Below are 25647 nucleotides of genomic sequence, written 5' to 3' on the forward strand. Positions count from 1 at the left end.
AAGACAGGAAGAAAATAATGGGGAGCTCTTCTTCAAAATTAAGCTGGAAAACAACAAATAATTCTGGAAATCAACTGACTCAAATTCCACTTTAATGTCCTGCATTTAAAATGCTGTTCAGGGGGCATATTGAATGTTTTCTGCTCAGAAATTTGTTCCCTGGGAATCACATGATGACAAGAATTCATTCTTGAGGCAACAAAATCAAAAGTCCTTAGAAGAAAAAGCATGTTGTTCTGAAAGTTTGTGGAGCGCACAATATAATTTACATTCAACTATTTTGTTCCTGCTTCATAAGCATAACTGACAGTCTTGTGGGATAACAGAAGTATAGTCCTCATCAGTGATGGTCAAATTTTTCAAATTTAGATTTTCAATACAGAACTAGCAAAATGTTTATAGTTCTGATTTGTGCCATCTATGTACTTTACAATTCAAGGGACTACTTTGATGATGTATAGCAGAATAGTGTTAGAGAAGGAGTTTACAATGAAACCTTTAATGACTTCTCTTTGTACCATCTGACTTAGGATTAAATCTCACATAGGCAAAGGTCCTAGAATCAGCTTTTCAGACAAGATTGTAGAGTTCATAGCAAGTAAGGACACAACCTCTTGCTTACCTCCTGTGCACATCAATCAAGCACAGCTTTCTTGACAAGCTGGTCACCAGGGTCTGCTGAACAGCAATGTGTACTCCAGACTACCTGCCACTCAGTGCAGACACACCAAACCCTGTTTAGCCTACAAGAGTGGCATCTCTGCTCCTTTCCAGGTAAAGCTGATATCTTGCAATAAAAGGGGTAAACCATTCATATCATCCCCAAAGGAAGCTTAAGAACTAGCATCGCAATTCACATTACTCACCATTGGATATACGATGGTAATTCCATGAAGGGGTCCTCACATCCAGAGGGTCCAGGCAGGACAATATGCTCTGGGATAACGAAGTGTCAGTACTGCACTGGTCTGTGCTGTAACACAAGAAGGAAACTGAGTCTGATTATGCTCAGTCAAAAATTGGTAAAGATGTCTTCCGCAGTATTCTCTCTCTAGACTCTTTGCCAAAGAGGTCAATGTCACCAGGTCTTCCTTAGGAGTCCCTCAGATGAATTGGGCAAAATGGCTCCCTCTTAGAGAAGGAAATTGGGGTAGGAAATGTAAAGATCCATGAATCACATTCTATACAGAAATCAATGCCCAATGTGTTCATAAGATTGGGGTGGCTTGACTTCTAGAAGTTGTTAACAAATGTCCTAAAGTAGTCTCAGAGGCAACTGCCAGGAGGTACGGTGTGATTTCCTCAGGACACAGTAATTGAGTCAATTTACTTGAAAGCTTGGACTATACCCCTTGGTTTCACTAATCATACTGAAGAACTCCAAAAACTACTCCCCTGGAATTCTCCAACTAGTCATCACAACTATGGTTCTAAAGCTCAAGGCAAACCTTAGCAACCCCAAGGATACTACAAAGAGTGCACTGAAAAGGCATCTCTATATAGTGCGTGCAATAAACCTGCTCCTTGCTATTCTGGAGGCAAATTTTACTCAGTCCAAATTAATCAAATGCCAATTTCAGAGTTACCACTGAAAAACTAATAAAACAATTATCATCCAAGTGGCACTCTGAATTGTCATCATGTCAGAATTTACTATTAAATCTTAAATTTTCCTAGTTATATGAGACCTTTTTTTCAAAGAATCCAGGAATAGGACTGCATTTTGTAGATGTATGGAATTACATAGTCAAAAAACCTTGCAGAAATAACCACTGACAATCTAATGAAATCAGTTACAGGAATGGGGGAAAATAAAAAGTGTAAAATCAAAATTTTTTATGTCACTTTCTAAAGTTACCAATATTACTGGTATTCACCCTACCTAAGACAACATGAATGTAATCTATAGTTACCCTTCTGCTGAGCCAAACAAGAATTTTAAGCTATTTAACAGCTCTTGAATTTCTACCATGTTTTAGTTATGAGGGTAATCACTTTTTCACCTATAGGAGTAATATTTTCTATGGCCCTGACCTCAGTAAAAATAAGTCTGGCATCTGGAAAGCACAGTAGTCCTTGACGTCAGGTGTCTGGGCCATATCCTCAACAAATGAAATCAGAATCTCTGGTGGTGGCAAGGGGGAGGACTGGACATGGAAATGCTTCTAAAAGTTCCCCAGGTGATTCTACTGTGCAGCCAGCGTTGTGAATCACTGTGATGAATGAACAGCACTGTGCTAAACACAGTAATGAAAATAAGCACCTAGTAATCTATTCCTTGCCCCTAAGGAATCTGCCCTGGAGGAACAATACAACCTATCTTGTGCCTATCTACTCATTTCCCCCTTCCCTGAAACTTCACCCACAGGCTGCCACAGGAATGGGCTTAGGCAGCTGTCTGTACCAAAAATCACTGACCCTCCTAACCACACTGATTAAATGACTGGATATACAGTTCAAGATAAGACAACCAAATCTCTGAAAGTTTCGAATTAAGATCCCAAAAGTCTAATTCAGTCGTTTGGCGGTAGTTGAGCTGAAAGAAAACTGAAATGATAAGGCAGAGAGACAAGGGAAGAGTACGAAAGTAGATATTCCTGGGAAAGAGTCAAGAGGGGTACTGTATGATCCTGAGAACTGGAGAGAGAGAGAGAGCTGTCTAGGCTTCTGACAGGTTCCAGTGCATACCCTGCAAAGCCCATTTCTTGGATGCTGTAGGTTTATAATACCTTCTCCTTATTTTAAGCTAGTTGAGTGAGTCTCTGCTCCTTGCAATAAAAAATGCTCCTTTCTCCTCTTCATATTCTGGGTCCCAGTTTGATTCCCACGTGATCTGTGAGCCCTCCACATCCTTCTCTTGTCTCCTGAAAACAGTAAGAGCAATAAGAGTTCAGATAAATGGGAAACTAAAGGGTTGAGGAGTGGTCTGGGAGGCTTTACAGATCAGGTGGGAACTGCACTGGGACCTAAAAGATGGAGGGGGAAAGAGAGCTCACTCCAGGTGAGGGAAAGAGCAAGCACAAAGTCACAGAAGCAGAAATGTACCAAAGGTGAAGCCTACACTTAAGGAAGAGGCGCACTGGAAAATTAATTTAGCTTGGTGGGGATGAACCCGATTAAAGGCCAGACATGCTAATTCAATGGTCTTCTACTCCTTAGTTTCTCCTGCATGTAAAAAATCCTGATGCCCAGTACTTTTAAATAAATGCTTTCTAAATTCTTAAATACATACCATCTGTCCCACTACTCTAGGGGAAATGCACTAATAATAACAAACAACCAAAAAGTAATAAACAAGAGAAAAGCATTGATAGAAAGGAACAGACAACGCTTGCCAGTTTCTGTTAAAAACAGATTTATTTTTTACACATCAATGGACTCTTATAGCTTATTTTATTCTCTGTATACTTTGGCAAACGTTGGTTATTTTGAGACTATGTTTTACTTCTATTATCAAAGTAATTCTTTTCTTAACAAAATTTTAAACTTAGTTGCATCTTCACATACATAACTAGTGTAATGGTCATAGCCTATAACCATTATTGGTGACAGGAAATAGTGTATCTTAGTATTAACTATAATTAAAAAGCATTTTGGATAATACTGGTTAAATTGCTGTGAATTCAACAGTGGTATTTACCATCAACTGGAAATAATTAGAGTAGGGTTCTAAGTATTAAGAGATCCTTTCAATTCAAGCACGTTCCCATCAGTGATGTAGACCTGGAGTCAACGTGTGAAGCCACAGGCAAGGCTAACAATCAGCCAACATGCATCAGAGTACCAGCCCCAGCCTGAGCTGTACCAATAGCCCAAGAGTGACTCTCACCAGGTCACTCCCAATGATCTTCTTTACATTCAGTATCTTCCTATTTATACTAAACGCGTCCTTAAGTTAAAAATGGCCCAAGCTGGATGGGCTCTTGGAAATTAGTTGATATTTTACTAATGAAACTAAGATAGTTAATTGTTGGGCTTAAGGGGAATGCTGAATTTGCTTTAAAAAATACTTTTTTTTCTTCCAGCTAATAGCTCCATTGCTTTACTAAAATGACTTTTAAAAATCTTGCATTCTTTTCCCTTAGAATGCAGGCAGGAGCAGCCTGTGCAAAGCCTGCCTGCTCCATACGTCAAGCAGTGTTTGTATATATTTCGGCGTATCCAAGCAAGGGCTTTTTAACTTTCCACCCTACGGACGGAGCTGTACTTTCCTGAACGGCAGCCAGGAAAAATCTTGGAACTTTGGCAGGAAGACTGTGGGAAGCCTGGTGCAACACCAGGCTGAGATCTGGAGCAGAGGCTTTCTACAAAGGCAGAGGAGCGAAACACCTCCCTTTGTTTAGCTCTACATATGAGTACAAATGGAGCCCCCAGATTGCAATCAGGCCCTATTGTATAAACTTGGGGTTTCCATGCCATACAGCATTTTTGGCACCAAATACCTTATTATTTTTCAGCTGGAAAACCAATTAGCATTCTTTTTATATCTGGGTGTTAGTACTTGGGACTTAGATTTTTTGGCCACCAGCCCACATGGCTGTAGTCTCTTGGGCAATGCCTGACAAATTAAGATAAAACTGTTACTTCATGTTTTCCTACAAAGAGAAAACAAAAACTGTTTCCTGCTCTTATTAATTGGATGAAGTCAATTTCCACGTTTAACAAATAAAAAGGTAGGCATAATCAGGGTGTCAACCCAGGGCTCTTATCTCTCCCCAAGCTGGTTCCTCTGCAGAAATGTGAGAGTATAAGAACTGTCAGGTTCTGACTAAGCGTTCCTTCTCTTGGAAAAAATCCCCATGGTCAACAGAGGCCTCTGTCCAGTGGATAGGCTGCGACCACCACGAGGTCACCCTTTGCCCCCTCTGGCATTTTTTCCCCCACAAGTTTGAGCAACGGGATTTACCTGGAGAGAACTATGAGGAGATTCCAGCCCTGTCAAGTGAATTAGTCATAACAGTCAAGAGGGTACTGCCCAGTTTGAAAGAAATAAACAGAGCCAAAAATTTCCCTATCTTGAAAGCAGAGCAAAGAAAAGTTCACACACTAGGAATGCAACTTATGATTAGAGAAAACCATATCTGGGCTGCTGTCTCAGAATATCTGAGCATGTGCGAGAAGAGGAGGAAAAGAGGTTGAAATTGTTGTGAGAGGTGCCCATCCTATAAAGTATTCCCTTATGATAAACAAGCCTTGCCATGGCGACACAACCTAATGCCACAAGTCAGAGGAATATGGCCCTCCAGTGAGCAGACCACATTTGGGAAAACCTCCAGGATGATGCAAAATATTTAGAAGGAAAGTGGTGAAACAAACAGAAGGGAAACACAGCAATCCGACTGCAGTTTGAAGACAAAAATATGTTGGGTGCAAAAATCAGTTTGGGTGTAGTTACAACAGTGTTTTTGTGTTGTTGGTACTAAATGTACATCTCTTTGCTAGAAATGGCCTGAGGGGTCTGTTGCTTCCCTTAAAGACTTTCTTTGTAAACAGTGGGTGGTGGCATCCTTAAAAACATGCACTTGAAAGACTTCTTTAAAGAATTTTCACAGAACATTTTCTTTGCAACAAATTCTGTTCTGGAGCTATATTACTTAACAAGGGGGCTGTGTTCTGAGTCATATGGAAATTAATTATCTTATTGCTAAATTTGTTATCAACAGCATAAAATGATCATCTGTAATAATCTAAGGGAGTAACTAGAAAATGTCCAATTTTGCACAGGTAAAGAAGCATTAGAATTGAGGTTCTAGACACCAGACGTCACACACTGCCCTACATACCAGGTGACCATACATTCCAATTTGCCAAGACAGTCTCAGCTTACTCCAATTATCCAGGTTTAGTTACTAATAGTGCCCCTTTCACTCACAAAAGTGGTTTGGATAACAAATAATTTAGAGACCCTACTCCTGCAGAGACCAAGAGTCTTCTCTCTATCCGCCAGGGATACCAGTCTGATGCTTTATCAATCTCAGAACATACAAGCACTTATAAAAAAGGGAGGGGAAGGGAGAGTTGCTGCCATTTTGCAAAGAGTAATCCTCAACAGTTTGGCTTCACCTAAAAGAAGCATAGAAGGACCATGCACAAAATCAACTTAGGGGAAGTGAGAGAAAATGTCCATCCATAGAAACCCCCTAAGGAAGCCTTCAGGAGTACCTGGGGGCTTCTTACTAGATTATATACCAAAGTCTAAACAAGTGTTTCTTTGTCAAATCCTAGAAGGCAGGCAGTCATTTCAAAAGCAGACATGCATACTGCCTCTTTTTCTGCCTTGTAGTCTAGAATGTATCACTTAGATATTCCAAATCAGAAAGTGTTCAGCCATTTTTATATCGCCACCAGCTACACTGCTGGGCTGCAGCTATTTGGATCAGAATGGAAATGCTTTGATCTCTTTTACATCTAAGTTTAACTGTGGCTTGGGCCCAAAAGGTGGACTAATTTTGGCAACTTCCCCTTTACACTTTTATCTGAAGATAAAAGGAACACTTGGAAGCATAAACAGAAGGTGTATTTCTGTAGGCCCAAGGACCACCACATCAAACAAACGAAACTATAGAAGCTTATGCTGAATATTAGCTCTGTTTCATCAGCTCTACTCACTCCCTCATTCACTGGCAGCCAGTAGGATCATTTCCTTCCTTTGTAGACATATAAAGATAATATAACATTAAAGAACTTAGAAAAGAAAGAACATTTCCATCACAGTGATTTTCATTTTCACAGAAAAATTTTAAAAATTGAAAACCATGTTTCTTAAGTTATAAATTTATTATACTGGCCTTAGATTCAGGAGTCCAAGGTCCTTTTGCATTCTCTGCAAATATCTGGGTGACGGGAGATGCTGGAGCAGCCATTCTCCTAACCTCCTTGTGTCTCAATGCTCTGGGCTTTAGTCAGGAATTTATAGATTGATAAACCCAGTTAGAATGGAACACAGGCCCCTATGGGAAGCCAGCTTGGAGCTCCAGAGAGGAATCATGGCTTCCCAATGACTTCTGCAGTACACAAATTATTCATTTGAGGACTAAATGAGAGCAATTCAAGAGCTCAGGGGGTTTAATGACCTATTTGATCTTATAGTCGGAGCTGTAGTCCATTCAAGCATAGGTCAAGGTACAGTGGAGTTCTAAAAGTGAGGAGGTGGTCTCTTTATAGGGACACATATCTGAGTGCACAGAGGCAGTTTAGCTGGATGCAAATCAGATAGGCTCTGAGCAAAGGTATTGGGCACATAATTGCCAAAGCAGTGCTCTCGCTAAGAACAAAAATCACCATATTGGAAGGAGAGATTTCTGACTTTTCCTTACCAATATCTAAGGAGACAAGTGAGTTTCTTGAAGGGCCCTTAGGACACACAGGACCCAGCTAAGAGAATATGACACGGCTTAAACATACCAACTTGGCCAACTGACCCACTATAATGATTTGACAAATGGAGATAAAACAACCAGGCTAGTGATGGACAGAGTTGATGGAAGGTAATATGGCAGGAATTTATGGATTAAAAGGTACAAATACAGATAATTGAAATAATACTGGGAGTCACTTTTTGTGGGTCATCAGGTGGCATCACAGTACTCATTTGTTTGCTGAAAAAATATTTATTAATTTTTATTCTTTTGAATGAAATTACCTTTTTGTTTTCTTACATTGTTGGCTTAAAAGTTGGGGGAGTAGTACCACCCTATTTGAGTTTTCAGTGGTAAAGTTTTCCCAGGTTTCTGGATAAGAGGATGTGACTCAAGCATGAGAAATGTGAAAATCCCATCAACATTTCCTGGCCATCTCAGAAATCAGGATCCCACGTAAAACTTGAGAGTTGCATTAGATCATATCTAAAACCCCTTCCAGCAATGCAATTTTGCATAACAAGGACCTAAACTTTCTTAAAGAATTTCTTTTTATGCCCATTTCAACACCCTCCAGAAAAGGAAAATTGGTAGCAAAGCCAGAGGTCAAGAGAAAATGTAAGTACAGAGAGGCCCAAACCACATTAGTGACAGACATTGATTCTCAAACCCTCCTTGAAGCAGCTGTCTATCATGTGAAAAGAGTTTGAGCTACCAGGCCTGATCTTCCTTGAATACTCGTCTCTTTGATTTAAAAAACTTTTTTTTTTCAGTTAAACGAGAAACACATGAATATATTCTCATAGTAGAAGAATCAATCCATACAAAAGCATATAGAACAAAAAAATAAACACAAAGTATTTGTACATTTATGGGCCATATACATTTATATACGATTCTACTATGCTATGGCAACTTCTTTTTACCTGGGTCTTAAAGAATTTTCTATTTTAATATGTACAGATCTTATTCTTTCTCTATAACAATGGAATGTTCTGTAATTTTATTACTGTCTTCTTTGTTGGTGATATTCTGTTTGTTTCTACTATTTGCTATTATAAAAGAGAATATTCTTGTAAACGTGTTTTACTATGAGTGAGTGTTTCTGTGGGACAGATTCCTAGAAGTAGACCGCAAGGTCAAAGATTAGGGTTACTTGAAATTTTGGTAAATACTATCTAATTTACACATGCTGAGCTTCACATGTATGCCATATGCATTTCTCTTGTAAGTGGTCCTTTGTATCCTTTGTCTATCTTCTGTTTAGTTCTTTGTGTTTTAAATATTCATATGCAGGCACCTTTTATATATTGCAAATCTTTTATACCTGTTGCAAATATTTCTGCTAGTCTGTAGCTTATCATTTAACTTCTTTTTTATTGTTGTCTCATAGAAGATTTTTGTTTTTATGAGGTCAACATTATAAATAATTTCTTATACGACATATGAATTTTGTGTATTACTTAGGAAAGCCTTCCCAATTCCCAGAGTTATGAATTTTTTCTATATTCTCTTCAAATACTTTTATAATTTGTTCTTAACATTTATTCTCATTAGTCTCTCCAAAAGGTATCTTTGCTTATGATATGAACTATGAGTTTAATTTTTTCCCCAAAAGGAGAGCCAATTGTCATAATGTGATGAATTGAGAAGCTTTGAACACTTTACTAATTAGAGATGACATCTTTACTTAAACTATATTTTTGGGTTTCCATTCTAGTGTTTTTTTTTTTTAAATTAATTAATTTATTTATTTATGGCTGTGTTGGGTCTTCGTTTCTGTGCGAGGGCTTTCTCTAGTTGTGGCGAGTGGGGGCCACTCTTCATTGCGGTGTGCGGGCCTCTCACTGTTGCGGCCTCTCTTGTTGCAGAGCACAGGCTCCAGATGCACAGGCTCAGTAGTTGTGGCTCATGGGCCCAGTTGCTCCGCGGCATGTGGGATCTTCCCAGACCAGGGCTCGAACCCGTGTCCCCTGCATCGGCAGGCAGATTCTCAACCACTGCGCCACCAGGGAAGCCCTCCATTCTAGTTTTTTCTACCAATGTGTTTGTCTATTCCTATGCCAAAATGCACTGTTTAAATTGCCTTATATTATGTTCTTATTAGTAGTAGTAGTTCAAATTCCATGATTCTCTTTTTTAAAAATGTAACTTGCTAAGCATTGCTGTTCTTTCTTTCATACGTGCTTGAGAACCAGCTCGTCAACATCTTCACAATGTTGAGTTTTCCCACTGAGAAATATGGAATAACATTTTATTTATGTAGATTTTTAAACACCCTTTTCATAAAAATCTTGCACATTTCCTATTTATTTCTAAGTATAAAATGGATTTTGTTGCTATTATGAATGAGATCCCTTTTAACATTACGTTTTCTAATTGAGTATTGCTAATATTAAGAAAGTTATTGATTTTTGTATATTGACTTTTATATCTGATCACCTTACTATACTCTTAAAGTACTCTCTTAAAAGTCTAACAGTTTTTCTTATCATCCTCTAATTTTCTTGGTAGAAAACTTTATATATTTCTCAAATTAATTGTTGGGAGTTAGTAAAACTTGAAACACATGTTTTTTAAGATCAACCAATCAAAGTAATCCTTTGAGAGTGTTATAGACTGAATGTCTGTGCTCAACCTCCACAATTCATATGTTGAAGCTTTAACAACCAATGTGATGGTATTTGAAGATGGGGTGTTAAGAGTATAATTAAGTCAGGAGGGTGGGGCCCTCATGATAGGATTAGTGGTCATATAAGAATAGGAAGAGAGAGAGAGAGAGAGACCTCTTCCCAGTGCATGTACCAAGGAAAGGACATATGAGGACACAGCAAGAAGGTGGCCATCTACAAGCCATGAAGACTACTCTCACAGAACCCAGTCATGCTGGCACCCTGATCTCAGACTTCCAGCCTTCAGAACTGTGAGAAAATAAACCACTGTTGTTTAAGCCACTGAGTCTATAGTATTTTTTTCATGAGAGTCCAAGCTAAGACAGTGAGTTTATGTTATACTAGGCATACTGGGATTATTACTGGGACCCCAGTAAGAAAGCATGTAACACTTACTTGTTAAACTTATAGATTTAATACTTTGAAATTATGGTTTGCTTGCTTGTTTGGGATTTTTTAGTACAGATCAAATACTACATTCTTTTCCTAGTAGGCTCATCCTACTCTTCCCCAACATACACAAAAAGATTTTCAAATTTAATAGCTGTTTTCAATTTCTAATGCTTGTAAATAGGTCACCATTAAAACTTACAATCAAGAATGTATAATTTGTGCTCACTTCAGCAGCACATATACTAAAATTGGAATGATACAGAGGAGATTAGCATGGCCCCTGTGCAAGGATGACATGCAAATTCGTGAAGCGTTCCATATTTTTATGAATGGATAAAGAAGATGTGGCACATATATACAATAGAATATTACTCAGCCATAAAAAGAAAGGAAACTGAGTTATTTGTAGTGAGGTGGATGGACCTAGAGTCTGTCATACAGAGTGAAGTAAGTCAGAAAGAGAAAAACAAATACCGTATGCTTACATATATATATGGCATCTAAAAAAAAAAGGTTCTGAAGAACCTAGGGGCAGGACAGGAATAAAGACATGGACGTAGAGAATGGACATGAGGACATGGGGAGTGGGAAGGGTAAGCTGGGATGAAGTGAGAGAGTGGTATGGACATATATACACTACAAAATGTAAAATAGATAGCTAGTGGGAAGCAGCCACATAGCACAAGGAGATCAGCTCGGCGCTTTGTGACCACCTAGAGGGGTGGGATAGGGAGGGTGGGAGGGAGACACAAGAAGGAGGAGATATGGAGATATATGTATATGTATAGCTGATTTACTTTGTTATAAAGCAGAAACTAACACACCCTTGTAAAGCAATTATACTCCAATAAAGATGTTAAAAAAAAAAGAATGTATAATTTATAAAGGGAAGGCCCCCCCTGAAACTGAATAAATAAGGACAAGAGGAAAATATTTTCAGTTTCACTGCCACACAGCCCATTTCTATTCTTAGCCAGCCTGGGTATGGGTCTTCCAAAGGTTTGCTTCCCTGACATATGGAAACACAGCCGCAGATTTCCTCTGAGTAGCCCAGCCCTTAAGTTTGCAATGCCACATTTCCTGTGGAAGGAATTCTTGAGGCTAAAATCCTTGCTAACTTCCCTTTCCAAAACTGATTGCTTCATATAGGGACATGCTTTCTCTGTAGGTCCAAAAGGACATAGAAAAATTAAAATAACTTTTGCGTGATTGTGTCTCTCCATTTGCTTTCTTACAAACTAATGACTCATTTCCTTCACTTAGTTTGTACATAATAGATCCATATTGGTTTATAGATACAGATAGGAGAGAATTATGGATAATAAGGTGTCACACTCTATCTTTATTTAATCTGTTCATGATAGATAAGTCTGCTCCCTTAACCATCCCTGACTGACTGACTGTGGCTCCTAGAGCACTATTTTGAGGAGAGGTCAGAGGCTGCCTCTGGCCATGATCAGTGATTAATGTCTGCCATGAGCATGGGAGGAAAAGAGGTGGGATGCCTGCCAAGCATTTCCCATCTTTGAATATAATTGGCTTTTTGTTTCTGAGCTTGGAAGTTTTATTAATTTGTAGCTATGATATGCATAAAAGGAAAAATATTGGTTCTTTAACTTGGATCAACAAAGAGGCCTAAAACATGTAAGTGCCTTTAAGACTAGGAAGCTTTAATGCTAAACATTGAGCATATTAATGTATATCTTAAGTAAAGCCTAAGCCAAAATACTACATTTTAAAAATATGCTACTACATAGTAGTGATTATCCTCATTATCATTAATAGTAGTAGCATGGTAGTATTACTAATAATTCTAACTTTAAAAATCCAACTTGGCATTATATTGGGTGGCATATAAAATTATCCATAAAGTATGAAACAGATATTTTCAGATAATAGTAGAATACTTTATTTTCACAACTCAGACATGCCAGGAGGCTAAGAGTTGAGGAAATAATATGAATGTTGCTGGTTTTTATCAAAGATAAGTATTATGTTTTGTGAAATTGAGTTAATAGTACAGCCCAAAAGTTAGACTTTGCAAAATACTTGAGAAACATTAAAAAAAAAAAATAGTGATGTGCAGCTCTATGCATTGGAGGTTAACAAGTCTACCCTTCAGAGTGGGATTATCAGCAAAGTCTGGTAGTGGTTGAATTTGTAAAAAAAAAAAAAAAATGGAGTGTTCAGCTGTGCTTTGGGATATTATATCATAAGAACTCAAATCACTATTTTTCCATATCCAAATATTTATAATATTTTATGTTTTTTACAAGCAAGGAATTGTTCCTACTAACAACCCACTACTGTGATTCAACTCTCCTATTACATTAGAAATACTGTATAAACAGAGAGAGCAGGGGAACTTCACTTGGAAAATTAGCTAACAATCATCATACCAATCCATTTCCACAAACTATTACAACACATCCACATCTTAAGACATTCCCCCAGAAGTTCACACTGAAATTTGGGCTACAAAACAAATGTTTATATTGATACTGTGTTTTAACCAATTTTCCAGTTTTTTAAACTATGTCAAATAGCCACCTGAAAATACATTTCCATGAAATTTATGGTACTTCCTTCTAGTGATAATACGTCCATCATTCTTTCCCACGAAATACTTATCAACATGACCTTTTTCAACAAACGGGTAAAAATTGAGTTTTTAAACTATGTGACTTGCTTACCATCAACCAACAACTTTTTGAGGTACACACCTCTAAGGATCTAACCCATTGACCCTAAAAGAGATTTCTGCTCAGATTAACAAATGGATAAAAAAATTATGATAAAAAATTTTTCCACAATCTAATCAAACAACATTTATAAAAGATTGAAAGTCTTGTCATATCCCATTAGAATTATTATACACTTAATCATATCTACTTTTTAAAGTATGTCCCTGAAGTGTACCAATATACAAAAACATTAAAAAATGTGTTGAAGTTCATACAGTGATACAAAATCATGAATATACAATTTTGCTATTTATTATTGGAGACAGTGTCATTAGAGTGACTAGAAAACCAGTGCTTCTTTTACCTCATGTTGCACTTGATCAGTAACACATTTAACAAAACCATGTTATAGGACTTAAGGACTTTAGAGTTAAAGAAATTCCTTGTTTCCATTCTGCTACAATTTTTATTTTTAAAATTACCAACCCAAAATAATCTACTGCAAAAGATATCATATGTGTAGGCAACCTACAACAGTTCTACATTTATACATGAGACCATGAAAACCAGACAAATATATATCTGAGCAGCTATTCATCACTGCAGTGGACCATACTAGTTAAGTTTACAGCATTTCCCTTCAAGTCCTAGCCTTAAATCCCAGCTCAACAACTTTCTAGCTATGTGACCAGTACAAGTTACTTAAACATCTCTGTTCTGAGTTCCCTCATGTGTAAAATGAAGGTACTAATAGTACCAACTCAGAAGTTGGTGTGATAATTAAATGAACAAATATATGTAATGCACTTAAAATAGTTTCAAGCGCATAATACGTGTCGTTTAAGAACTGGAAAAAAATATGACGGCAGAAGTTTTGGGGGATAGGCAGCTGTGTTTAAGAGCATGAATTAACAATAAAGCAATGGGACCTATTTTTTAAAGCTGGAAAAGATATGCCTGAGATGTAGCATTGACAATTCCCAGTCTTCTGATTTACCTGTTCTCCGTGAGTAATGTTTTGCACGATGTGTCAGACTTTGACACAGATTTCAGTGCCTCTTCATTTATCACAGGATTGATCTCATGAGAGTTTGCTAAGGGGCCTAGGCTAGATGACAAATGGACCGCTATCAAAGATTTTTTTTACTGCTATGATGGTTTCTCAAATAAGGTATAATATGTATGGGCTTTACAGTTTTTTTTATCAGATAAATGGTTTCCTTTTATGCATAATGTATTCTCTAATTATCCTCGGGTAATACATTGAGTGACAGAAAGCTAGGCATTCACTTTGCAAAAACTGTAAAGAATTGAGATGATTATGTATGTCAGCTGTTTTAACTGACATCATTTATGAAAGATTAGCCACTACTACTTTATTAACAATTGCATAAAGAATGAAGCTGTGAGGCAAATAACCCACCTTAAAAGCCAAGTATCAACACTATTAGATCCATACATGGTCATAGTCTGCAGTATAAGATTTAAAGTTGAAAGAGACCTTAGAATCCATATAATCTAACCTTGTAGATTTTACATTTGCATAATCTGAAATTCCCAGGACTTGCATACATTACCTAAGGGAATCAGTTATGAAGTTACAGAATTCCAACTGGAAACCAGGCCCCTAAACACTTGGTTCAGTATTTTTTATTTTAATCTATTCCAAACCACCTGCTTGTTGCAAGGATCAACATTTTTCCTCTGAATTAACACTGCTTCGTGATTAAATTGAATGTTTCATTTTATAGATGGTAGGTGAAAAACACTAGGTCACCTTCGATTAAATGCTAAATACCTTTCTTAGCTCATTGCCTCTGTATTTTTCAAATGATTTATTGTACAGTGATTATTTGTGATTTGTGTCAGCCATGATGCAAAGTGAAAAGGGGCTCCAGCTGCAAAATTAGGGACACTGTTAATAATAGTGTTAAAGATTTCCCCCAAAATAACTTAGCAGATGGAAATGGGAATCGGGATTTTTTAGATTTTTAGTTTAGTTTAGTTTTGCCTATAACCTTTTCCCTTTGCACCACAGCTTAAAACCACATTGTCATCTTCCTCCCTTGAAAGACATCCAACAGATCATCCTATCTTTGCTGTTGGCACTTCTTGGAGTTCAGCATTTGAAAATACCAGGTTGAACTTCAGTCAAGTCTAACCTGAGCTTTAAATACCACACCACTGCAGGCAGATGGTTACATTTATGAGGAAGAAAGTGGCTCCTATATTTACCTTACTAATATGACTTTTATGGATGAGTAAAATGCACTCAAGTGTCTCACAGTCATTCCCGTCCAAGGAACTGCCTTGTGGGACAGGGATATGTGGCATTTGGTTGAGGATGGCTCCTTGAAGATAATCCAAACTACACTGGCATTTTATTATTATAAATCCTGCAAATAGCGTTATATTCTGCTTCAATGCAATGACATATCAAATCCCGGGCTGCTTTTCTTTAAGAACTTCTATTGATGCCGAAAAGCTTAACAATGTCTCTCACTGCTGACAGAACAATACTAATGAGAAGAGTTTAAACTTTAGCAAGAGTTACAGTATGTCAAGTTATTTAAGGGATCATATTAATAGTTCCCATTTGTTTTGAGATCCAATAGTACTGGGATTGAGTAACTCTTTCCCATTTCATTACCTCGTGAACTGCCTTTCCTTTTCTTTCCTTCTGCCAAATCTCCTCTTCCCTGCAGTCTTACCAAATTCCCCCAGGCAAGTAGTAGTTCCCTTCTCTCTGAACCAAAAGCACATTGAACACCACTTTAACAGCAATTTGTCACACTGTGTCACTATTATTTTTTTCATGTCTGTCCTCACTGGAGTGCAGTAACTTGGGTCTTAGTTATCTTTGTACCTTCAGTGCCCCCTACACAGGGAACCACCAAGATTTGTCTTCAAATGTTGGTCCAGTAACTTTATTGCATTCTTTCAAGTTAATTAAAGAAAAATTAATACAGGAGTCACAATACTTAGTAAAATTAAATATTAAACAAAGAAGGGGAAACAGTTCATGTCCCTATGACCAAAACATGCAAGCAGCTAGTGGGAAGCAGCTGCATAGCACAGGGAGATCAGCTTGGTGCTTTGTGACCACCTAGAGGGGTGGGATAGGGAGGGTGGGAGGGAGACGCAAGAGGGAGGAGATATGGGGATATATGTATATGTATAGCTGATTCACTTTGTTATAAAGCAGAAACTAACACACCATTGTAAAGCAATTATACTCCAATAAGGATGTTTAAACAAAAACACACAAGCGATATGAACACACATAAACACTGAATTAGGCCCACAAACCTTCATCTGAAACTCTTGGGGATAGCTGTATTCAAAATTCAGAATTTTAAATAAATTTCAGAATATGACAGCATGTAAATGGCACATATTTAATATTCCCACCATGGTCTGGTTCAGCACCCCCCCCCAAAAACACATTAATATTTCTGTGGCATAAGTACGAATATTTACCTTCAAGAAGAGTAAGTAAAGGTACAAATAACCTTATTAATTCAGAACAGGTTTTGCCACCAAATGACTTTGCCCCAAACTTATGAAAAATGTTTCGGTTTTCAAAATGTTTTAGATCTTCAAATTGTGAATAAGGGATTGGGGACATGGATAATACAACCTATTTGGTGCTTCATCAAGTCTCCCCCTCTGAATGCACTCCAAATTGGATTTGGAACAAAATATTATTATTTCTTACAAAAATACAGTAACAGAATAAAATACTCTTTGTATCTATCATTAGAATTTTAGTCTATTTTCAAAATCTTTATTCCTATAAAATTAATCTGCATTTGTTTAATTTGTCAGTAAATTGTATTAGTTGGAAGGATAAAACTTCGTGAAAAAACAACTTACTGAAAAGCTTCTGTGTAATGATCTTATTAAATGAAATACCATAATAAGAGGGCTTTCTCACTGTAATAATTTAGAAAACTTCAATTAACTCATAAGGCAGAAGTTCTAATTAACAGGTATTATATATTATATACTGTGATCTGATCATTGTTTCTCTTTTAATATTTATACTGAAGAGAATTTTTACAATGAATCTATGTTTTAAAATGTAGGTTTTGTTATTGTTTAGTATGTCATGCCAATAGATCAGGAGACAATAATTGCCACTGAAACAAAAATCAAATCACCTTTTCAAAGGAAAGCACAAAGTCATCAAACTAGTCACACTTTATACTTTGTTTTACCTGGAATTTTCCAGTAAAGACTTCTGGGCATAGAGTAGGTACCCAATAAATACAACAGAATAGAACAGCTTTAAGGGAATAATGGAAACCCCTAATTCAGAAATCTACTTTATATCTTGTTCATAAATTTCTTCATATGATATATTTTTAATATGTCACATACAAATTTTAAAAGAAATTTCTATTGCTTGCCAACTTCAGAAGACAAGTCCAAACTTTGCAAAATGCATAAAAATAAATAATTCAACTGTATTAAATAATATTAAAAGTTATTTACATAATGTGGTCTTGGATTCAGACTAATGAGGGCATAATGCTTGCTTGCAGTGCCTTCTTCTGACATCTCAGGGTGCCAAGTTGTTAATTCTGTGTGTGGTTATTTATTGAATATCTGTATCCCCTATTAGATAGTCCCCTTTGTGAAGACTAAAAGATGCATCCCTGGTGTCTAGAATTCTTAATAAATATTTAGTAAATGAATGAAAAAAGGGAAAGGGAAGGCAAGGGAAGAGGACTAACATTCCTTGAGGACGTACTATATGCCAAAGCCCATCACGCTCTGAACATGATTAAGCTTTTAAACTAAAAATGAAAAAAGGAGGCTAAAAAGTAGTAATTTGAATATATTTGTTCTTACAATGAAATAAGAAAAGACTGTAATAAAATAAGGCCAATAACGAGAGTAAAGAAATAATTCTTATTTCACTGTTGGTTTAAATTTGTATAATTGTATGCATTTGTACATTGTAATCATCACATTTTCTAGTTTCTGTATTTGATGCTTTGCTCTCTTAGGGTCTTGCTGACCCTGAAGGGACTGTCCCTCCCAGGGCTAACTAATTCCTAGAGATAGCAAACAACTCATCTAAGAGTGTGCCTTTTACATGCAAACCAACCAATTCAGAGCCCATACCCCAACCACCTCCTTTAAAGTGCTGTCACACTCTGGGCCACTATCCATCTGCCCTGATCACTTCAGGACTAGGTACCAGACTACTAGGGACAGTCCCTACATCCCAGAGCGCACTGAAATTATTCAAACTAGCCAATCCTGAGGCGGCTTACCCTGCCTTGCTCATTCCTTCCTGTGGAAACCACAATAAAGGCTCTTGCCCCCATTTTCTCCTTGTTCCTTCTTCCTGAGTGACCCTGGTGATTCCCCATGTGGCCCTACATGGTGTGGCATGACCCTCCTCTTGGAACCTGTGATTATAACCACAGGGAAGCCCTGGGACTATTTTTTTAACCAGTCTATCTCCAGTCATCTTCTGTAGATAACCCTTCTGTTTTCTTCCTTAATAATTCAGCTCCTGTATAGATACTCATAGCACTTGCTCTTTGATATCATGTTCACTATTAAATGAATTGCACATCATTGCAACAATAAAATTTAATAATTTTTTGTAATACTAGTGCTTTCTCTGAGATATTTTGGCATACAATATAACTTCCAAATATGAAACACTTTCCAATAAAGATTATCTCCCTGGGCTTCCCTGGTGGCGCAGTGGTTGAGAGTCCGCCTGCCGATGCAGGGGACACGGGTTCGTGCCCCGGTCCGGGAAGATCCCACATGCCACGGAACGGCTGGTCCCGTGAGCCATGGCCACTGAGCCTGCACGTCCGGAGCCTGTGCTCCACAACGGGAGAGGCCACAACAGTGAGAGGCCCGCGTTCCGAAAAAAAAAACAAAAAAAAAGATTATCTCCCTGATTATCTGAGGTTCCTGACTAGACTGAAATGAGAGGACTGACCTCAATGTTCTTAGTTTCCTTGTCTAATAATCTTTTCTTTCAGTTTCTTACTAAAGGAGTTGGATGTGCTTGTTCCTTTGTGTTACAGCCTAGATGCCTTCTCAGGGCTCAGGACAATGAAGGCCCTATCAGTTTTCAGTTCTGGCTCTTCTTTGGGGCCACCTCCTATATAACACGTCACCTTTCAATTGCTCATCACTGACTCTTAGGACCAAATCCAGACTCTTTAGTGCAAATTCTGAGGCCCTATGTGACATGGTCCCTGCTTACCTCCCCAATGATACCTTTCCCCACTTGCTCTCACATTCTGTGCTCCAGATACTCTGAGCTTCTTTCCATGTCCCCAACACTCCATGTTTTCCCTTACCTTTAAACTTTTTATATATGCTGTTAATCTGGTCTGAAAAAAAATCAAGGAGTCTTAATTTGTATACCATAGAAATGATTCTATTTCCCCAACAAAAGCTGTAAAAACATAAAGATCAAATATTGTGGCCTTGTCCATCCATCCATTATACAGCTATTAGCCTATCAGTATCATTAGAAGTCTATGGGGGTATAGATCCTTGTATTAGGTAGGGGAGAGATATCACGGAACTAAACAATAATTATCTCTGTCCTCTGGAAGCTAAGACTTTTGTGAAAGACTATAAGGCGTGAGGGATGGGGGAGCAAATCCACAAATACTTATGTAAAACCTTTAAACTACTGGAAAATAAAAATAAGTGAAATTTAGAATATTATAGTATGCAAGTATGAAGTACAGAAGGAAAAAAGCTGAAAGATCAGTAGAGTAGGGTCAGAGGAGTTGACTTAAGCCAGATTGCATAGGTATAAAGGGTCATGAGTGAACACCTGTTTTGGGGAGATGGGAAAGAAGAGTTCAAATAAGGGAAAAAAACATTGGAAGACTCAAAATTATAAATAGGTAATTTAAATACAAGGTTCAATAAATTCCAGTGTGACTAGAGCTGTATAAGATAGTTTTACATTTCAAATGTTGTTTAATTCAATGTATATTAGAAAATTTAAAAACCAGAATGTAAGACTGGACACTATAAAACTCCAAGAGGAAAATATAGGCAGGACACTCTTTAACGTAAATCACAGCACTATCCTTTGGATCCGTCTCCTAGAGTAATGGAAATAAAAACAAAAATAAACAAATGGGACCCAATTAAACTTAAAAGCTTTTGCACAGCAAAGGAAACCATAAACAAAATGAAAAGACAACCTACTGAATGGGAGAAAATATTTGCAAATGATGCAACTGACAAGGAATTAATCTCAAAAATACACAGACAGCTCATACAGCTCAATATCAAAAAAACAAACAACCCAATCAAAAAATGCACAGAAGGGTTTCCCTGGTGATGCAGTGGTTGAGAGTCCACCTGCTGATGCAGGGGACACGGGTTCGTGCCCCGGTCCGGGAGGATCCCACGTGCCATGGAGCGGCTGGGCCCGTGAGCCGTGGCTGCTGAGCCTGCCCGTCCGGAGCCTGTGCTCCGCAATGGGAGAGACCACAACAGTGAGAGGCCTGCGTACCGCAAAAAAAGAAAAAAAAATGCACAGAAGATCTAAATAGACATTTCTCCAGAGAAGACATACAGATGGCCAAAAGGCACGTGAAAAGATGCTCAGCATCACTAATTATTAGAGAAATGCAAATCAAAACTATAATGAGGTATCACCTCACACCACTCAAAATGGCCATCATCAAAAAGTCTACAAATAAGAAATGCTGGAGAGGGTGTGGAGAAAAGGGAACTCTCCTACACTGGTGGTGGGAATATAAATCAATACAGCCACTATAAAGAACAGTATGAAGATTCCTTAAAAAACTAAAAATAGAGCTACCATATTATCTGGCAATCCCATTCCTGGGCATATATCTGGAGAAAACCATAATTCGAAAAGATACATTCACCCCAATGTTCCTTGCAGCACTCTTTACAATAACCAAGATAAGGAAACAACCTAAATGTCCATCAACAGACAAATGAATAAAGAAGATGTGGTACACACACACACACACACACACACACACACACACACACACACACAGTGGAATATTACTCAGCCATAAAAAAGAATGAAATAATCCCATTTGCAGCAAAATGTGTGGACCTAGAGATTATCACAGTAAGTGAAGTAAGTCAAAGACAAATATCATATATCACTTATATGTGGAATCTTAAAAAATGATACAAATAAACTTATTTACAAAACAGAAACAGACTCACAGACATAGAAAACAAACTTACGGTTATCGAAGGGGAAAGGTAGGAGGGAGGGATAAATTAGGAATTTGGGAGTAACATATACAGATTACTATATATAAAATAGATAAACAACAAGGACCTAACGTGTAGCACAGGGAACTATACTCAAAATTTTGTAATAACCTATATGGGAAAAGAATCTGGAAAAGAATATATATATATATTTGAATCACTTTGTCATACACCTGAAACTAATACAACATTACAAATCAATGATACTTCAATAAAACATAATTAATTAAAAAATAAAAATTAAAATAAAAAAATTATAATGAGGACATTAACTCCACAATTGTATCAATATTATCAGACAAAGGTTACAAGAGGTAGTGAGCTTATTTAAATTAGAAATAGGCAACCCTAGTTAGGGAGTTGATTTAAATAAAATCATTAAGTAAATAACAATAAAGGAAGAATACAGATAAAGCAACAATCATGAAGGCCCTACTCAAATGACTGAAGATTGGGGCTCACTGGACTAGAGCAGTAGGCCCTGTCTAAAGACTATGGATGATAGAATGGGAAAGAAGGAAGAAATATATATATATATATATATATATATATATATATGTTATTTGGTGTTGATTTTCTTAGTTTCTGAGCAGGAAAAAAATAGAATATATATTTTTATGTGAAATAATTCTTGCAGCAAGATATATATAATCAGTGAATGAGAGAGAAGCTGAGTAAAGGGGACAGCCATGAAGTTGCTGGAAGCATGAAGTACATTCTCCTACAAATGAACAGAAAGGAGAGAATTGGATATGGTGGGTGAATAATATAACACTTAGAAATCAGAGTAGTGGCCAAGGGTTCAGCATGATGGTGCTTTTCCTCAGAGTAGCCAGGAAATTTGGGAGGGTATACACAAGAGAAAGCTGTTATTTCCATAAAATACAGCTCTTCAATCAAGCACATCTACAATACTCCTCTGTCAACCGCTGGAGAAAAGTGGTTGAGATCAGGGAGACAGACATATGTTTCAAGGAAGAGGCAAAGAATTTTAAATGTAGTAAGGCATGAAAATAAAGGTAAGAATTCTCACTGGTTAGGGAAAATAATGTGTGGAATCCTATGCATTCATGGGGAAATTACTGATACGGGTTTTTATTGGTAAGTATCAGTGGGCACATTTTGACTGATTGAATTAATTGTGCAACAAGGGCAATAAAATAGGTTCTTATAGTTATACCTAACACTTCAAAACACTAGAAAAGAAATGTATAAATATTTTATACTACAGACGACAATAACTTTTCCATTCACACTCAGGTCAGGTTAAGTTAGTTGAGCATTGTCATTCCAGTCCTTTGATAACTTAATAGTTAATACTAACATGGGGTGAAATAGAGACAGGAGGATGAAGTCTGGGAAAGCAAGCAGTCTGCAACTAGAGACAGCCCTTTGCATTATGCAAACTGAGTTTTTATTTTTAATTTCTATTTTTTAGTACAGCAAGATCTGTAATACAGTTTCCTTCAATGAAATAATAATAAAATTCATAGGATTTTGAAATCTGTTACTAACATTTTAAAAAAGTATTTCCAAGCCCCAGCATATTTATAAATAGGTACTTTGAGATAGCTCAGGGAATACAACCATTTCAGATTTATTTAATTGGCTTTCAGACTTTTTCTTCCAAATAAGCCAGCATGCAAGTAGTCAATGGCAAGTTTTCACAATAGTTTAACTGGCAACGTTAAGGCATCAGCTTAAAACTCATTACACCAAGAGCTACAGCTCTCTGCTTTTCTAACTTGTTATTCATCACCATACATACCTTCTTTTAAGTTACACTTTCTTTTGCTTTTACTAACTTAATGAGCCCAAGAAAATGAAAAGGAAATGAAGTTTCAAAAATCTCCTCTGAAGGTTCTTCAAGATTCAGAGTTACACTTCATAGAACCAGGACTCTGAGTAATCTAAAATAAGAGCTGGCAACAGAGGCTTGCCAGCTGTTACACATTTACCAGCCCAGCTACATTTTTCCCCCCTCTGGGCTGAATAGTTATAAAGGGCCACTCTTAACCTTATTTGGATTAAAATTTATACCATTCACACAACAGAGTTTCTTTTCAAAATTTTCATTTTCTTTATTCAATATTTCTACTGAAACCAGATATCTCTGATATCCTATCATATTTTAGGGACTGTGGAATGCTACTACTGTAACACTGGAAAAAGAAATAAAGTTTGACCTATTTGCTTGTGAGAATGATGAGATAAAATCTGATCAATCTCTGTGATGAAAAACTATAAATCAGCAGTTACAGCACATTTTCATTTTTATTTTTTTTATAGTTTGTTGTTTCTTTAAAAAATGTAAAATATTGCAAAGGTGTGTTGGGATGCCCAAGACCACTCCATGTTTAGAGACTCTAAAAAGACTCACAGGATTCAGCATACAGTTGTATTCACAGCTAAGACTTAATCATAAGGGGAAGAGACACAGGCATTCTAGGGGAATCTGTGTGCAGGCTTCCTTGTGCTCACCTCCTCCTATGAGAGGTCACACAGAGCATGTTCTTCGCTGAAGAGAAAATACAGCAACACGTGTGTGGTGTTTCTACTGAAGGGAGCTCACTAGAGACTCCGCATCCAAGGTTTTTACTGGGGGCTGGTCATGTAGGCACCCTCTGCTTAGCATGTACCAAAATCCCAGACCCCCAGAAGGAAAGCAGGATTTCAGCATAACCACACTGTATTGCAGTCTAGGCACAATGAACTACCTTATCAACTCCTGAAATTCAAATGATCAGACATCAACCAAAGGCCAACTCTGCAAGCAGGGCTTTCTAAGGATAGAAGTCTCATATCGGCTACATTAACCCTGTTCTTCACAAAAGGACACTTGCAATTATTCTAATTTACAAAGAAAACTTTAAATTCAGAGAGGAAGGAAAAATATTTCTCAATAGATTTAAACAGTTAAAGCATTTGAGAAAAATCTGGATGGTGTGCATTTCACCTTCAAAATAAAGTAAAAAAGAAAATGTTACCACAAAAGAATATTTTTTTTTCTTACTGAAAAGAACTCATGGAGAAAAATTTTAGCTCTTGCAGAAAACTAAGTAAATTCAACAATATTTTCTAAATTTTCTTCTAGGGTGCTATGAGTTGATGCCTTCCTCCAATGCTCACTATAAGACTAGATCATTTATAAATGGAATGTCATATTATTTGGGGCATTCATTTACTCAAATTTAAAAGCAGAGACTGAGGGACTTCCCTGGTGGCACAGTGGTTAAGAATCCACCTGCCAATGTGGGGACACGGATTCGACCCCTGGTCCGGGAAGATCCCACATGCCGTGGAGCAACTAAGCCCGTGTGCCACAACTACTGAGCCTGCACTCTAGAGCCCACGAGCCACAACTACTGAAGCCCACGTGCCTAGAGACCATGCTCCGCAACAAGAGAAGCCACCGAAATGAGAAGCCCACGCACCTCAATGAAGAGTAGCCCTTGCTTGCCTCAACTAGAGAAAGCCCATGCACAGCAACAAAGGCCCAAAGCAACCAAAAATAAATAAATAAAATTAATAAATTTATTTTAAAAAAAAAGCAGAGACTGAAAAAAATCTACTCATTCTATTGTGTTTCACATTAAATTATCCCAAGCAATGCCCCAAATCAGCAAAATGCTGCTATGAGACTTGAATTGACATTTTTCAATAGGTCACAAGATATTTAAACAGTTTTCTTTGCTATTCCAAAAACAGTTTGGGTATCAAGCAAAAGTATTTAGATTTAATAATATGTGCAAAATAATGAGACGTGAACTTGAAAATATAAAAGTGATCTTAAGGCCACAGCCAGTATTATTAAAAAACCAGGGGATTTTTTGTTGTTCTTATATCTTAGGGCCCTATAAATGAAGTAGCAGCCACAATCTGAAATCTCGAGTGTCAGATCAATGTACTAACATCTTTCAAAGCTCTTATGAATATGCAAATTTAGAAATTAACTTAGTTGCATTATCTTCCCTATTTTGATGATTTGGAAATGAGATTTTTTTAACCCAGGGGACAGTGCATGGACTAAAAGCCCTTTCCTTTATGACCTAAAGACACAGAGGCTTCCCCTTGAACTAAGATGCCACCATATGAAAGAGAAACAGATAAACCCTGAAAAATAAAGTATTTACCAAAAAAGAGACTAGAAGAAATAAGAAAGAGACTAGAAGAAAATAAGACAATGTCAATGGGCAATCTTAAATCCCCTGTTTCACTTCCTTCACTCCCCACCCAATTACTGGGAAGGACTGGGGCTTGAGGGCAACA

The 25647-nt window shown here is 37.3% G+C and overlaps 1 protein-coding gene across 2 annotated transcripts in view; it reads right to left on the minus strand.

Annotated features, from left to right (window-relative positions):
• Positions 1 to 25647, minus strand: part of TFEC (transcription factor EC) — a 675276-nt gene that overhangs the window by 399473 nt on the left and 250156 nt on the right. For both annotated transcript variants that reach the window (XM_082845898.1, XM_082845896.1), the window contains exon 3: positions 867 to 973. The gene's annotated coding sequence lies outside the window, so the exon portion shown is untranslated. The remainder of the gene's footprint in view (positions 1 to 866; positions 974 to 25647) is intronic.

Source organism: Leucopleurus acutus, assembly GCF_964270905.1.
Source record: "Leucopleurus acutus genome assembly, chromosome: 9".
Taxonomy (NCBI): domain Eukaryota; kingdom Metazoa; phylum Chordata; class Mammalia; order Artiodactyla; family Delphinidae; genus Leucopleurus; species Leucopleurus acutus.